Below are 16,265 nucleotides of genomic sequence, written 5' to 3'. Positions count from 1 at the left end.
AGTGCTCAGACCATACACCGCACACTGCATCAACTCGGTCTGCATGGACGTCATCCCAGAAGGAAGCTGACGCACAAGAAAGCCCGCAAACAGTTTGCTGAAGACAAGCAGTCCAAGAACATGGATTACTGGAATGCAATGTGGTCTGACGAGACCAAGATAAGCTTGTTTGGCTCAGATGGTGTCCAGCATGTGTGGCGGCGCCCTGGTGAGAAGTACCAAGACAACTGTATCTTGCCTACAGTCAAGCATGGTGGTGGTAGCATCATGGTCTTGGGCTGCATGAGTGTTGCTGGCACTGGGGAGCTGCGGTTCATTGAGGGAAACATGAATTCCAACATGTACTGTGACATTCTGAAACAGAGCATGATCCCCTCCCTTCGAAAACTGGAGGGAATCATGGTGTCTAAGATCCACCAGCTCCGTGATGTCATCATGGAGGAGTGGAAGAGGATTCCAGTAGCAACCTGTGCAGCTCTGGTGAATTCCATGCCCAGGAGGGTTAAGGCAGTGCTGGATAATAATGGTGGTCACACAAAATATTGACACTTTGGGCACAATTTGGACATGTTCACTGTGGGGTGTACTCACTTATGTTGCCAGCTATTTAGACATTAATGGCTGTGTGTTGAGTTATTTTCAGAAGACAGTAAATCTACACTGCTATACAAGTTGTACACTGACTACTCTAAGTTATATCCAAGTTTTATTTCTATAGTGTTGTCCCATGAAAAGATATAATAAAATATTTGCAGAAATGTGAGGGGTGTACTCACTTTTGTGATACACTGTATGTGTTTAAAACTTCAATATTAGGTGGTGCTTAGCCTTTAACCATAGCACCTACAGTATTTATATAGGTTTTTTGTGTGTTCTCTAATCCCAGCTCCCTAACCATTAACTTAGCTTTGGGCTATCTCACCATTAAAATTCAACTAAGTTTAGGCATAGGCTCACATTTCTCACGCAGACACAGACTATATAAGCCTGCTTCATATACCTAATAAATTGGAAGACTCATTATAAGTGTGTGTGTGTGTGTGTTTAAGTCTCTCCCAGTGTACACTTAAGAATTCAAAGGCTTGTTTTCTCATATTCAGTAAACGACACTGGAGTAGAAGATCTGAGCAGCAAGATTTTCTTCAAAAGAACTTGATGTTCTAACAGGGTCTGAAACAACTACCCGGATATTTAAATGGCTTAATCTGAGTTACAATCCCTGTGTAGCAGTAAGATGCTGCTGTGCAATTACAGCTTTGATGTATTAAGTTCTCTTGTGCTGTCCTATAGCCGTTTCAGTCAGGTGAAGTTTACAAAAGAAAAAACTTGTGATTGGGTCTTTAACGGCCAAGTGTATGTTTCAAGGAGCGTTTTGTCTGTGACATTAAAAACAAAGTACGAATAAGACACACTCTGGGAATGAGCCGTGAGCTTTGGTTTACAAGAGCCACGCCTTGCCCATGGCAGTGGTAGCACAGCAAAGAAAGGTCACACACTGAAAAATTTCCCTGTGCAAAAGTAACAACAGGATGCAGGGGATTGAACCCTGGACCTCATACATGCAAAGCATGCACTCTACCACTGAGCTACATCCCCTTCTGTGACACAGCAGGATTGCTGTGGCTCGATAGCTCTATTGTAGAGAATAAGACCACGAGGCAAGACATGGTAAAACGCTTTTGACTGGAGATGCTGGGGCTTGAACCCAGGATCTCATACATGCAAAGCATGCGCTCTACCACTGAGCTAAATCCCCGACTTGTGCTTCTCAGGGTAAACCTCCAACGGGTACGAGAGTCTTTGCAAAAAGAGAAGCAGAACCATGTGCAGGAAAATACATTAAACACTCAGTTAACAAGCTTTTAACCTGCTTTCACCCTTGTCTGTTTTAATCTTTACCTAACTAATTGGGCAAAAGGGCCAGGGGTTTGGTCACTTTTGGCCAGCCTTCTCTGGCCTTCTCTAACTAGCAGGTACTATTGACCTCACTTGTTTGTTAGTTTAAGTCCAAAAATGGGTGTGGCCCATACGGGGATCGAACCCGCAACCTTGGCGTCATTAGCACCACGCACTAACCAACTGAGCTAACCGGCCAGTGTACAAGAGCAGGGCATATGCCCACATACCCGATTCTACACTGACAGCCCTTCAGTTATGCAGCTGCCACACAGAAACGATGGAGAGCTTTACTGTTGTTGAGCAGAACAGATCTTCGTGTGAGATCACTGAGGTTCATGTATTTTTCTTTTAAGAATAAATAAAAGCTGATGCTTTTAACCTCATACTTTCCTAATACTTTTATTCTACATGGTCTTAATTTCTTTTAGTCCTCTGCCATGTGCAGTGCAAGAATTCACTAAATTACACAGCAGTTCCCTTTTTTATTGACAAAATTGACAAAATTGTATTGATAAAATTGATTGTAAGCATTTATAAAGATGATGCCACGTTCATTAGGTGAAATGAAGCCAGAATTAAAGATGGTAGAAGAACAGGGTGATATTCTTACTTTCAGTGATTAAATTACTCAGGTTAGAAAGTCCTGATACACAGAACATGCTCACCTGACTCTCAGCCATGCTAGCTTTAATCATTAAAGTGGGTGTGACCCTGATTCTGAATCATTCTCGTACCCGTCTGATTCCTGCTGATTTAGACGGATTAAACTGGTGTTACAGAGACGAGAACTGATCCCCTCCCCCTCCCGGAGTATAGTGGTAATGATAATTCACCTCACTCTCGACTGTTTCTTCTTCTCTCTCAGTCAGGTTCTGAATGATGCTGATCCACGCCCGTCTACCTGCCTCACAGTCGGCCTGGAACGTACAGCTCCTGTACACACACGGTGATAGATACAGATTCTATAGGATGCAGACAGATAGACAGATTGAGTAGATAGATAAACAGAAAGATAGACAGACATTCAGACAGACAGATGGATAGACAGATAGATAAATAGTCTGTCTATCTACCTGTCTGTCTGTCTATTGATCATCTGTCTGTCTGTCTCTGATGATAATAGATCTGGACTTACCTTGTGTGCGTGACCACCCGGAAGCAGAAGCGTCGCCCGGCGTCCTCGCAGCTCTGGACCGAACAGCGCTGCAGGTCTTCCGCCAGCACCGTGAAGTCACGCTGGGGGAATAGAACATAAAACCTTCTTATTTATACAGTCGATGATATAAACGCTGGTGAAATCGTCCCAGACTTAAACATGACGGGGCGGTTTGGGACACAGCCCGGCACAGAAGTCGACCTCTGCTGTGATGCGCCCAAAAGATGAGGGTGCATTATGGGTCCAGGAGAGAGCTGATTTAGATCATGTAAAGTCATGTGACCTACCTTAAACCTCTTCTTGTAGAGAAGCTGATTGTTGTGTATGATGAACCACCGCCTGCAGAGATCAAACGCATCGTTTATATATATATAATATTGAGTGTATAAATCCTAATATAAACACTAAGCATCAGTTTACAGACCTGTTCCAGGTTTTAAACACACTCCTGGTCCTCTTAAACAGAAACCCCTCCATCAGGAGCACTTCCTCTGCCTCCGCACCTCCCCCGTGACCCGGGTCGCCCCCGGAGGACGCCCGGGGAGGCGCCCTGCAACACAGCACACGCAGAAACCTCTCTCAGAGAAGCAGCCATCGTAAATGAGGAGAAAATCAAAATGCTGCTCCTGAAGAGCACAGGTCCACATTGTGATGTCACAGCGTTCGAAGAGAGCAGAGTGAATTTACCTTTACCATATATGGGCATGACTGGATTTATGTGACTGCACATATACTGACTTGATTTCCACTGTGGGACGGCTTCTGAAGGGTTTGCATGTTCTCCTCATGTCTTGGGGGTAATGGGGTACCCTAGGTATAAGTGTGTGTGTAACACACCCTGGTACTGACACACCCCCATACTATGACACACCCTGGTACTGGTACTGACACAACCTATGCCATGACACACCCTGGTACTGACACACCTCCATACCATGACACACCCTTGTACTGACACACCCCCATACCATGACACACCCTGGTACTGACACACCCCCATACCATGACACACCCTGGTACTGACACACCCCCATACCATGAAACACCCTGGTACTGAGTGTGTGAGTGTGTGTGTGTGTGTGTGGTGTAAAGTGTCTGAATACGTTTGGTTACAGTATGTATACTGACTGTGGTGCAGTAACAGATAGAGGTGCAGTATAAGGGTAACAGTGAGTGTCAGTATGTTGGGTGTGCAGTATAGTGCAGTGAATGTGCAGTATGAATTACATTTGGGTTCATTAGGGATGATCAGGATTATTTTCAGAGATCTTAGAACCTCATCACATTCATGCACGTGTCTTTCTTTTACAGATTAAGTGTTTTGGTTTTTCTGGAGGTACGACTGGAAAGGAAACTGTAACAAACGACCTGGTAAATCATCATGGGTAAGTTTTTTAAATTATTATTTAAACTGAATTCACTCATTAAGTCTCCTCTCCTACAGCCGAGACGAACTTGAGACCACACACAACAGAAGGCGATGAAGACAATGGAGGGAGAGACGACAAAAACGAAGATGCCGGTCTGGTATCTTAGCAAGGCTAAAGAGCCCCTTACAGACCACCGCTACCGAGTCTGTTTGTCATGAACGTCAGGTCACTTTCAAATGATGGATGAACTGAGACTAAGTTTAACATCACAAACATCTATACAGAAAACGTGTATGATGATAATCACAGAATCTTGGCTTAATCCAGGTGTGGATCCAAACGTCCAAAACGTTGTCTCTGACAAGTGTGAGATCTTTTTAATGCCCCTCACATTCAGGTCAGAAACATGCCATTATTTCAATTTGCCAAACTTAATTACACTTCTGTAAACGTAAGCAAGTCATGTGACTCGTGTGCACCATCCAATGAAACATCTGTGCGTGAGTCTCTGTGGTGCAATTGGTTAGCGTGTTCGGCTGTTAACTGAAAGGTTGGTGGTTCAAGCCCACCCAGGGACGAGTGTCTTTTATTGCCCAACCTGCCTGTTGATCAAACGGATATGAGACACAACAACAATGTGTAGTCCCACAGAATAGTGGAAATAAGTAACTGATAACATCCAGTAAACAACAATAATACAAGCACGAATATTCTCCTGATAATCACCGGAAACCGACTGTACAAAGTGGAAGAACTTTCTTTTGGTTTCAGTAGATGTTAAACGAAGACACTCGCCCAACATGGGGCTCGAACCCACGACCCTGAGATTAAGAGTCTCATGCTCTACCGACTGAGCTAGCCGGGCTTAAGCAACATGTCCGAACAGACAGCTCATCGATCAGACCATCAGAGAGATGTAGGTTTAATTCACTAACATCACGACCAGATTAAGAACTAATTCACAGTTTACAAACAAACACAATTCAGAATAAACAACAGAAACAGACACAGACTTACTGTCACTGTATTGTATTATAGTGTTAAATTGGAGCGTATTTTATTGAGATTATGCTTTAATGCTGTATTTTCTTAAATGTATTTAATCCAGCACAATGGTTAAACTGCACAACCCAACAAGTTAAAATAACCCATCATGTGTTCTGTCCAATATTTACACAGTGCTGGTTGCCAAATAACACATTTTCACCTGCATTCTGCCTTTTCTTTCCTGTATGCCAAAAACAGTCGCCATTGCAGGTCTACAACATGTTACAAAAACACTTGGGACACTTTATTTTTGCTTTCTTTATCTTGCCGGTGTCACGTTGTATTGAAACTAAAATAAATAAATGAAAACTTAAAATTAAAAAGCAAGTGTTTAGGTTCATTCATCATCTTAACACATATTACAAACTAATCAAGCTCGTCAAATTTCAGACATTGTTCACGTAAACAAAAATCTAAGTTGGAAGAACAAGGTGATTCATGTATTTATAGACGGTGCTGTTTATGGTTTTACACTTAAAAACATGAACAGTTAAAAAATAACAACAAACACAACATCAACAATTTAATATCAATGTCACAAATCTGTACCTAAGCAACAAGCTGTAATTTATCTAGCACCACTAGATGGGAACGATCTCTGTACAACATTTTGAACTTCACTTTAAAAGTCAGTTCAGTGTGTTTTACTGTAGTAAGAATAGCTCCACATGTTTTGTACGTAGTGTTTATGGTATTTAAGCTGGATGGATAGATGGAAGTTAACATGTAATCTAAGGTGACACTTAAGTTTATTCGCTGCTGTTGGCTTATAAAGTTTTACTGAACAAACTGGCTCGTATTTTAACACTGATGTACCTTCCTGAATGGGGATCTGCTTGGTCGACACAACTAGCACAAGTAATCGCGGTCTACACCCCACAAGCGCTCTGTTGTACTTGCACATGCGCTGAAAGCTACCATCCTGAAACTGCTAACGTTTTTAAACCTTGGAACACGGGGCCCCAAATAAAGGCGTTAAGGTTCCTCCGAGATTTGAACTCAGATTGCTGGATTCAAAGTCCAGAGTGCTAACCATTACACCATGACACCACAAAAACTAAATGTAATGATTCGCCATTTACTAAGTAAATAAAGCCAAAAAGAAAAATACAAACAACTTCTGACTTTACTTTAACATCTCAGGTGATTTAAACTTATGTGATTGATATAACTGACTGAAATCAATTGACAAAACTGAGGTAATTTAGAAGTTTTAAACACTAAATAAAAGTAATTTTAGTTAAACATTGCCACCCAAGTATTAAAATCACAACAAAACGTTCCACTGTTGGAAAATTGCACTAAGTTCAGGACGCAGTTGGCGCTGTAAACAATGACTTGCCGCTTTGTGTTCTAATTTGGCATAGAGCAGTCATATATGAAACACTATTGTCTTCTCAGCGTTGATAACAGTGTTTTTACCTAAATAAAGCCAGGTTCCACCGAGACTTGAACTCGGATCGCTGGATTCAGAGCCCAGAGTGCTAACCATTACACCATGGAACCACAGCAGACATGTTATTTAATGAAGAATTCAACACAAAGGTTAATAATTACACCATTAGCTCCACATGTTTTTTATGTGGTGTTTATGGTATTTAAGCTGGATGGATAGATGGAAGTTAACATGTCAGATATCCCAAGTTACAAAAACTCATTTCAGGGAGTAAAAAAAAAAGCTAAAACCCTCTCGCACACAGCAAAGGATCTGAGAGATAACAGAACTTTTAGGAGCTGCTAACTGAGCTACTAAACTAACTGTTCGCGTCACAAACACATTAATGTGTACTACATAGTGCACCAGATAGTGTGCAAGATAATAGATTTATGTTCCCTACATAGTGCACTAGATTGTATATTAAAAAAGAATTTATGTTTTTTACTTAGTGCACTAGATAGTGTACTAGATAATAGACTTATGTTTATTACATAATGCTTTAGGTAGCGTATTAGTTAACGGATTTATGTTCCCTACATAGTGCACTAGACAGTGAATTAGACAATTGGTTTATTTTCCCTACACAGTGCACTAGAAAGTGTATTACATAATTAATTATGTTCCCTACATAGTGCACTAGATTGTATATTTGATCATAGATTTATGTTCCCTACTTAGTGCACTAGAGTGTATATTTGATCATAGATTTATGTTCCCTACTTAGTGCACTAGACAGTATATTAGACAATTGATTTATGTTCCCTACACAGTGCGCTAGAGTGTATATCAGCGCTAGAGTGTATAACGGATTTAATACGCGATCGTATCAAAAAAGTCTGTGTTGCCTTCGTATGTGTGTGTGTGCGCTCTTGGCCACTCGTTCTAGATTCCGGGAGATTTTATCTGACTTGTGGGAATCAGGGAGCCGCTATGTATATGCGGGGGACTCCAGGAACGTTTGGGAGACTTGGGATGTCTGTAGTGTAGTCCTCTCTAAAGCTACCTGAGAGATACATAGTGGTGGGCTGATCCATCCAAATATCGATAGTATCGATACCAACGTTGTTATTGGAATCGGATCGATACTAGAGTGATGGGATTGATACCTTAGATTCAGTTTTTAAACATGTGTTCTTCAGTTTTAATGTTGTACTGTACTTTGTTTTAAGACAGATAAGAAGTGCAGTGAAAGGAATTAATTTAGTTTTATAATATTATTGTTTATGAACAAAAAACTTTATATGAAAAAAGAATTGACGTTCTTTAATATTTCTCTGTACTTTATTTTACAAAAAGCCAGAGTGTACAATAAGAGTGGGAATTATGTTTATTATTATATAATTGTTTCTCAACAAAAAGCCCAGACTTCATTAAAGTTTATTACATTAATAAAATTACTTTTTATTCACCTACAACTGTAGTGGGTTTTCACTGCACATGATGAACTAACACAAAATCATTTATTAGTCAAAGCAAATTGATGATACATTCACCTCATAAATCATGATACACTGCTCTACTCTACATCGGATCGATACCAAATTTTGCAGTATCGCACACCACTAATACAGATGTGTTAATGGAGATGTTTTACTGCTAAGCTGCTGTTCAACTCCAGTCCAGTTGGTGACGCTGGTGCGTCTTAAGTTGTTCTGCCAGCCGCCATTAAACATCATAAGAAGAACAAGAAGCTGCTGTGTTTGTACTGTAGAGCCTCATCTGTAAGTAAAATATGTATTTAATTATAACCCTTATATTTAATTATAACCACATTCTAATTAATAATAAAACTAGAGTTCATAATAAAACATCACTGTGAGGATTTGAGGAGTTTTATTTAAACAAACAAACTATTAGCTGCTCCGCTAACTGTTAGCACCACACAAGATTCAGTACTTATGAACCGATTCATTTGAACCGATCCAGCAAAATGAATCAATTGATCGGAACTGATTGAGTTTCTTCATGATTAAATCTCACAGTTTTATATAAACACGTCATATTTTTAAACTTTGTTTATAGTTGAAATTTGTTTATAGTTGAACTTTGTTTACAGCTGAACTTTGTTTATTGTTGATATTTGTTTATAGTTAAACTTTGTTTACAGGTGAACTTTGTTTATAGTTGAACTTTGTTTATATGTGAACTTTGTTTACAGGTGAACTTTGTTTACAGTTGAACTTTGTTTATAGTTGAACTTTGTTTACAGTTGAATTTTGTTTGTTGTTGATATTTATAGTTGAACTTTGTTTACAGGTGAACTTTGTTTATAGTTGAATAGTCTGTCTGTCTGTCTATTAGATCTTTAATAATGCAGTCAGCAGAAGAGGGAGACGTCACCCCTGTGGATCTACAACATGAAGAATTCCAGAAGAAAATAATACAAAAGGAGGAGGATGATGATGACGATGATGATTTCTTCTGTAAGTAAATATACGTAGAGGATGATGACACTTTTCCACCAGACAGTATGGTACAGTACAGTGTCTGGATTTAAGTTTGAATCTAACTAGGATTTGTTTATGATTAGGAACCAAACCCACAACCTTCAGTTTCCTCCAGTTGTTGAGTTTCTTCTTCTCATATTGATGAATTTCAGGTGAAGTCACTTTAATCCCTGCAGAACTTGTGGCTTCTGTGGAACTGCTTTTCTCAGAGGACCAACAGTGTGGAGGTTTCCAGATGAAGCCTGTGAAGAAAGAAGAACCTGATGATAAAGATGAACTCAGTAAGACTTGAGCAAAATCATTTCTCCTAATTTGGTCATGTCTGAATTTCTTGTAATATTTTAGTATATTTAGTGCAGAAGTGAGCAGGTGAGTGAAATGAGGAGACAGAAGATAAAGAAGATTAAACAGATCATGCTGACTGTACCGTGTTTACACTAGTATATAATTACAGAGTAATGCCAGGTGAATACAAGTGGCTGAATGATTGGGTAATGAATGAGAAGAAATAAAGTCGAGTATATAAGCTGATATATTCAATATATACGTGATTGATTGTGCTGATGGTCCTGGAGAGATGAGTCTGCACCTTCCATCCAGATCTTAACTGTCCTCCTTTTTTTAGAAAGTGTTGCAGGCCTGAAATGCAGGAATGGATGTTTATTAATAAATGAAATGAAGTTGAGCAGATAAAAGATGAAACATCTCAGCTTCATCCTGTCTGACATCAAATAAAAGTCAAAGTCTGTGTTTATATTATTATTTGCTTTTTCCATACTGTCCCAACTTTTTCTGATTTGGGGTTGTATTGTTATTATTATTATTATTAAATCTGCTGAAACCCTGTGTGAACAAAGGTTTATAGGTCGTGTTTTTTGACAGATAGTATAGAAGTACGTGTCTGTTAGTTCTAACTTAAGTGCTTAATAAAGAAGTTGGTCGTTACTACCAACAATAACAAACTTATTTTTCTTCTTTCACAAAACAAAGAAATTTCAGGTGAAGGAACCTCGATCCCTGTGGAACACGTCACCTCTGAGGAACACCTCACCCCAGAGGACCAACAGTGTGGAGGTTTCCAGATGAAGCCTGTGAAGAAGGAAGAACCTGAAGATAAAGATGAACTCAGTAAGATATTTTTTATCTTGAGTAAGATAAGATTTGGATTGAATAGAATCAGAGGAACCTGGGATGAAGCATCATACAGTGAAAGCTTGTATTGTGCTCATGCAGATCAGTGTGAGCAGGAAATGATGAATGCAGGATGAATCACGTTACAGGACTTTAGCATCAGATCTCAGTTTAACAATTACTAACAGTGTTTATTATTTATAATGTTATAAATGTATTTATTATTTATAATGTTATAAATGTATTTGATTATTTATCATGTTATAAATGTATATTATTATTTATAATGTTATACAGTGGGGTCAAAAAGTATTTAGTCAGCCACTGATTGTGCAGGTTCTCCTACTTAGAAAGATGAGAGAGGTCTGTAATTTTCATCATAGGTACACTTCAACTATGAGAGACAAAATGGGAAAAAAAAATCCAGGAAATCACATTGTAGCATTTTTAAAGAATTATTTGGAAATTATGGTGGAAAATAAGAAAAGAGATTTGGTCACCCACAAACAAGCAAGATTTCTGGCTCTCACAGACCTGTAACTTCTTCTTTAAGAAGCTCTTCTGTCCTCCACTCGTTACCTGTATTAATGGCACCTGTTTGACCTCGTTATCTGTATAAAAGACACCTGTCCACAGCCTCAAACAGTCAGACTCCAAACTCAACCATGGCCAAGACCAAAGAGCTGTCGAAGGACACCAGGAAGAAAATTGTAGACCTGCACCAGGCTGGGAAGAGTGAATCTACAATAGGCAAGCAGGTTGGTGTGAATAAATCAACTGTGGGAGCAATTGTAAGAAAATGGAAGACATACAAGACCATTGATAATCTCCCTTGGGGTCAAGATCTCATCCCGTGGGGTCAAAATGATCATGAGAACGGTGAGCAAAAATCCCAGAACTACACGGAGGGGCCTGATGAATGACCTGCAGAGAGCTGGGACCAAAGTAACAAAGGCTACCATCAGTAAACACACTACGCCGAGAGGGACTCAAATCCTGCAAAGCGAGGCGTGTCCCCCTGCTTAAGCCAGTACCCCAGGCCAGGCCCGTCTGAAGTTTGCCAGAGAGCATATGGATGATCCAGAAGAGGATTGGGAGAATATCATGTGGTCAGATGAAACCAAAATGGAACTTTTTGGTAAAAACTCAACTTGTCGTGTTTGGAGGAAGAAGAATGCTGAGTAAACACCATACCTACTGTGAAGCATGGGGGTGGAAACATCATGCTTTGGGGCTGTTTTTCTGCAAAGGGGACAGGACGACTGTTCCGTGTTAAGGGCAGAATGAACGGGGCCATGTATCGTGAGATTTTAAGCCAAAACCTCCTTCCATCAGTGAGAGCATTGAAGATGAAACGTGGCTGGGTCTTCCAGCATGACAATGATCCCAAACACACCGCTCGGGCAACGAAGGAGTGGCTCCGTAAAAAGCATTTCAAGGTCCTGGAGTGGCCTAGCCAGTCTCCAGACCTCAACCCCATAGAAAATTTGTGGAGTCCGTGTTGCCCAGCGACAGCCCCAAAACATCACTGCTCTAGAGGAGATCTGCATGGAGGAATGGGCCAAAATACCAGCTACAGTGTGTGCAAACCTGGTGAAGACTTACAGGAAACGTTTGACCTCCGTCATTGCCAACAAAGGTTATGTTTCAAAGTATTGAGTTGAACTTTTGTTATTGATACTTATTTTCCACCATAATTTACAAATAAATTCTTTAAAAATCCTACAATGTGATTTCCTGGATTTTTTTTTTCTCATTTTGTCTCTCATAGTTGAAGTGTAGCTATGATGAAAATTACAGACCTCTCTCATCTTTCTAAGTAGGAGAACTTGCACAATCAGTGGCTGACTAAATACTTTTTGGCCCCACTCTAAATGTATTTGATTATTTATAATGTTATAAATAGGGATGTAACGATACACTCTGCCCACGATGCGATACGATTCATGATACTGAGTTCACGATACGATTTTTTCCCGATTTTTTTTTTTAACAAAATGAAATTTAAGACGAATTATGACCGTTTTCTTTTCTCTTTAAAAAATAAAATAGAATACTGTCTGTGTGCTTATCTTTTATTTATCTAAATAAACAACAATTAAAACAATGCTGCACATTTACCGTCACATTTCACATTGTGTAAAAAAACTGAAATGAAATTTAAAACAAATCCCACATTAAATAAATAATACAAATAAAAAAAGAAATTTCAAATAAATAAACTAAGGTTTTGCCTGTGTTCCCTCCAAGCTTGGTAAAGTGCTGTAAAGTAAAGTTCTGGCATTACAGTATGGCTAAAGTGCGGGCGCGATGGAATGCAGTATTTAGGCTCCAGTGAGTTAACCAGCAATCAAAATCCCTCATTTTTAGCTACTGAAAATGGTCTCATATCTTTTGCCATGAAAATACCAGTGCACACCGTAATCTCTTTTGCTCAGCGAGCGGTTGTGTAAACGTGCTTGTCAGGGTGGTTTGCCTTTTTATGAATGATTTTCGCTTACGCGGGGTGACCGGAGCTTTATATGTTTATCATGTTCGTTGTGCTATTTGTGTTTTATTTTGTCCATTATCTTTTTTTTATTTTCGGTCTTGAGGAGACCAGAATGCTGCCACACTTCTGATTTGAAAGAGGAGGGGGCATCCTCAAGTTCCACATCTTCACCTTTGGTCGCCTTTTTTCTAGAACTGTGTAGTGACTGGGTTGCCAAGTCAGGCATAACTCACTACCGCAGCCTTTCAATATTCACCCATTTTGAATGAAGCCCGATTTGGCAACCAGGCGAAGTGGCTAGCGCAAGTGCTCTTTGCTGTTTAAAGTTAATATCGATTCATTTTACTTGAATTACCGATTTAAATCGTGGCAAAAATGCATCGATTTTTAACTGTGTATTGGTGAATCGTTACATCCCTAGTTATAAATGTATATTATTATTTATAATGTTATAAATGTATATTATTATTTATAATGTTATAAATGTATTTGATTATTTATAATGTTATAAATGTATATTATTATTTATAATGTTATAAATGTATTTGATTATTTATAATGTTATAAATGTATATTATTATTTATAATGTTATAAATGTATTTGATTATTTATAATGTTGTAAATGTATATTATTATTTATAATGTTATAAATGTATTTGATTATTTATAATGTTATAAATGTATATTATTATTTATAATGTTATAAATGTATTTGATTATTTATAATGTTATAAATGTATTTGATTATTTATAATGTTATAAATGTATTTATTATTTATAATGTTATAAATGTATTTGATTATTTATAATGTTATAAATGTATTTGATTATTTATAATGTTATAAATGTATATTATTATTTATAATGTTATAAATGTATTTATTATTTATAATGTTATAAATGTATGTTATTATTTATAATGTTATAAATGTATTTGATTATTTATAATGTTATAAATGTATTTGATTTTTTATAATGTTATAAATGTATTTGATTATTTATAACGTTATAAATGTATATTATTATTTATAACGTTATAAATTTATATTATTATTTATAATGTTATAAATGTATTTATTATTTATAACGTTATAAATGTATTTGATTATTTATAACGTTATAAATGTATATTATTATTTATAACGTTATAAATGTATTTGATTATTTATAATGTTATACTGTGGTGCTTGAAAGTTTGTGAACCCTTTAGAATTTTATATATTTCTGCATAAATATGACCTAAAACATCATCAGATTTTCACACAAGTCCTAAAATAGATAAAGAGAACCCAGTTAAACAAATGAGACAAAAATATTATACTTGGTCATTTATTTATTGAGGAAAATGAGCCAATATTACATATTTGTAAGTGGCAAAAGTATGTGAACCTCTAGGATTCGCAGTTAATTTGAAGGTGAAATTAGAGTCAGGTGTTTTCAATCAATGGGATGACAATCAGGTGTGAGTGGGCACCCTGTTTTATTTAAAGAACAGGGATCTATCAAAGACTGCTCTTCACAACACATGTTCATGGCTCGAACAAAGGAGATTTCTGAGGACCTCAGAAAAAGAGTTGTTGATGCTCATCAGGCTGGAAAAGGTTACAAAACCATCTCTAAAGAGTTTGGACTCCACCAATCCACAGTCAGACAGATTGTGTACAAATGGAGGAAATTCAAGACCATTGTTACCCTCCCCAGGAGTGGTCGACCAACAAAGATCACTCCAAGAGCAAGGCGTGTAATAGTCGGCGAGGTCACAAATGACCCCAGGATAACTTCTAAGCAACTGAAGCCTTCTCTCACATTGGCTAATGTTAATGTTCATGAGTCCACCATCAGGAGAACACTGAACAACAATGGTGTGCATGGCAGGGTTGCAAGGAGAAAGCCACTGCTCTCCAGAAAGAACATTTCTGCTCGTCTGCAGTTTGCTACAGATCATGTGGACAAGCCAGAAGGCTATTGGAAGAATGTTTTGTGGACGAATGAGACCAAAATAGAACTTTTTGGTTTAAATGAAAAGCGTTATGGTTGGAGAAAGGAAAACACTGCATTCCAGTATAAGAACCTTATGCCATCTGTGAAACATGGTGGTGGTAGCATCATGGTTTGGGCCTGTTTTGCTGCATCTGGGCCAGGACGGCTTGCCATCACTGATGGAACAATGAATTCTGAATTCTATCAGAGAATTCTAAAGGAAAATGTCAGGACATCTGTCCATGAACTGAATCTCAAGAGAAGGTGGGTCATGCAGCAAGACAACGACCCTAAGCACACAAGTCGTTCTACAAAGAATGGTTAAAGAAGAATAAAGTTAATGTTTTGGAATGGCCAAGTCAAAGTCCTGACCTTAATCCAATCGAAATGTTGTGGAAGGAACTGAAGCGAGCAGTTAATGTGAGGAAACCCACCAACATCCCAGAGTTGAAGCTGTTCTGTACGGAGGAATGGGCTAAAATTCCTCCAAGCCGGTGTGCAGGACTGATCAACAGTTACCGGAAACGTTTAGTTGCAGTTATTGCTGCAAAGGGGGGTCACACCAGATACTGAAAGCAAAGTTTCACATACTTTTGCCACTCACAAATATGTGATATTGGATCATTTTCCTCAATAAATGACGAAGTACAATATTTTTGTCTCATTAGTTTAACTGGGTTCTCTTTATCTACTTTTAGGACTCGTGTGAAAATCTGATGATGTTTTAGGTCATATTTATGCAGAAATATAGAAAATTCTAAAGGCTTCACAAACTTTCAAGCACCACTGTAAATGTATTTGATTATTTATAATGTTATAAATGTATTTGATTATTTATAATGTTATAAATGTATTTGATTATTTATAATGTTATAAATGTATTTGATTATTTATAATGTTATAAATGTATTTGATTATTTATAATGTTATAAATGTAATTGATTATTTATAATGTTATAAGTGTAATTAATTATTTAAAATATAAATATTTTTTATTATTTATAATGTTATGAATGTATTTGATTATACTGTTATAAATGTATTTGATTATTTATAATGCTATACATGTATTTGATTATTTATAATGTTATAAATGTATTTATTATTTATGATGTTATAAATGTATTTGATTATTTATAATGTTACAAATGTATTTATTATTTATGATGTTATAAATGTATTTGATTATTTATAATGTTATAAATGTATTGATTATTTATGATGTTATAAATGTATTTATTATTTATGATGTTATAAATGTATTTGATTATTTATAATGTTATAAATATATTTGATTATTTATAA

General features: G+C 37.4%; 1 protein-coding gene and 4 non-coding genes across 5 annotated transcripts in view; 1 reads left to right on the top strand and 4 right to left on the bottom strand.

Moving 5' to 3' along the window:
* The window catches only part of LOC134326771 (zinc finger protein 850-like), a gene marked incomplete at its 5' end in the record, with an annotated part of 251,417 nt that overhangs the window by 233,172 nt on the left and 1,980 nt on the right, over positions 1-16,265 (top strand). The gene's annotated exons all lie outside the window — the stretch shown is intronic.
* trnaa-ugc (transfer RNA alanine (anticodon UGC)) lies at positions 1,525-1,596 on the bottom strand. Its single transcript has one exon. It is a non-coding gene; the product is annotated as a tRNA-Ala (tRNA).
* Positions 1,685-1,756, bottom strand: trnaa-ugc (transfer RNA alanine (anticodon UGC)). The gene has a single exon. It is a non-coding gene; the product is annotated as a tRNA-Ala (tRNA).
* On the bottom strand, positions 5,218-5,290 carry trnak-cuu (transfer RNA lysine (anticodon CUU)). Its single transcript has one exon. It is a non-coding gene; the product is annotated as a tRNA-Lys (tRNA).
* On the bottom strand, positions 6,907-6,978 carry trnaq-cug (transfer RNA glutamine (anticodon CUG)). The gene has a single exon. It is a non-coding gene; the product is annotated as a tRNA-Gln (tRNA).

Source organism: Trichomycterus rosablanca, chromosome 14, assembly GCF_030014385.1.
Source record: "Trichomycterus rosablanca isolate fTriRos1 chromosome 14, fTriRos1.hap1, whole genome shotgun sequence".
NCBI classification, from domain to species: Eukaryota; Metazoa; Chordata; class Actinopteri; order Siluriformes; family Trichomycteridae; genus Trichomycterus; species Trichomycterus rosablanca.
Note: the sequence above shows the minus strand (reverse complement) of the source record. Positions and strands in the feature narration are given on the sequence as shown.